General features: G+C 32.9%; 1 long non-coding RNA gene across 1 annotated transcript; it reads left to right on the top strand.

The window, feature by feature from the left end:
* Positions 1-26: 26 nt before the first annotated feature.
* Positions 27-1,160, top strand: LOC109593093 (uncharacterized). The gene is made up of 2 exons (XR_002190727.1): positions 27-62; positions 1,035-1,160. It is a non-coding gene; the product is annotated as an uncharacterized LOC109593093 (long non-coding RNA).
* Positions 1,161-1,351: the final 191 nt, after the last annotated feature.

Below are 1,351 nucleotides of genomic sequence, written 5' to 3'. Positions count from 1 at the left end.
TAATTATTATCATTAATTATTATGTAGGTTCAGAGCCAGTTCCATTACCTGTCAATCATTTAGTAAGTCACACTATACCTGCACATGTACATGAATGTATAAAAACAGGCTTTGACTTTTTTACATTTTCTGATACATATTGATGTACTTATGCTGTGTAGAAAGTTTGAACTGATTCCGGCTTAAATTTTTCAAGTTATGAACATTTTTTTTAAAACGGCCAATTTTAAAAAAATACCCAAGGCTATAGCCCATGGTTTTTTCAGAAAAATGGCTCCGAAATCACCCCCAATTTTTATTACATTTTCTGATATATATTGATGTACTTATGTTGTGTAGAAAGTTTGAACTGATTCCGACTTGAATTTTTCAAGTTATGAACATTTAAAAAAAAACGGCCAATTTTTGAAAAATACCCAAGGCTTTTTTTGGAAAAATGGCTCCGAAATCACCCTTACTTTTTATTACATTTTCTGATACATATTAATGTACTTATGCTGTGTAGAAAGTTTCAGCTGATTCCGACTTAAATTTTTCAAGTTATGAAAATTTTTTAAAAAGGACCAATTTTTGAAAAATTCCCAAGGCTATAGCCCATGGTTTTTTCGGAAAAATGGCTCCGAAATCACCCCCAATTTTAATTATATTTTCTGATACATATTGATGTACTTATGCTGTATAGAAAGTTTGAGCTGATTCTAACTTAAATTTTTAAAGCTATTAGTACTTTTTAAAATGGCCAATTTTTGAATAATACCCAAGGCTATATAGCCCATGGTTTTTTTTGGGAAAATGGCTCCGAAATCATTCACATTTTTTGTTTCTGATACATATTGATGTACTTACTGTATGCTGTATAGAAAGTTTTAACTTAAATTTTTCAAGTTATGAACATTTTTTTAAAAACAACAATTTTTTAAAAGTATGGACTTTTGTACATGTTTTTTCACAGAAATTACTATTATTTTTATTACATTTTCTGATGCCTATTATCAGGCTATTTTTATTCTCCTTTTCTTCATCCTTTCTTTTAGAAACGTAACGATGCTCAGCCTAGAAAGACTCCTTGTGGTGAAAACTGCTTCATTCACAAACTAGACCAGAAAACCTTACAGTCCCTCGTCCTCAAGAACTCTCCATCCGGCTCCCAAAAACTCAAAGAGAAGAAACGTCGACCGACACAACGGCCGACCAACCAGTCCAGCATATACGAGAGTCCTTACGAATCAACATCAAGCGAAGATGAAGATGATGACGAAGAAGAATTGCTCTCTATCCCCAGCAGTGCGTCTCCAGGTTCCTCAGATAATGAACAAGTTTTTGAGAAGGATCTGAAAATACCGGTCAAGCC

This window comes from Amphimedon queenslandica, unplaced genomic scaffold (assembly GCF_000090795.2).
Source record: "Amphimedon queenslandica unplaced genomic scaffold, v1.1 AMPQUscaffold_2917_Cont25083, whole genome shotgun sequence".
NCBI classification, from domain to species: domain Eukaryota; kingdom Metazoa; phylum Porifera; class Demospongiae; order Haplosclerida; family Niphatidae; genus Amphimedon; species Amphimedon queenslandica.
Note: the sequence above shows the minus strand (reverse complement) of the source record. Positions and strands in the feature narration are given on the sequence as shown.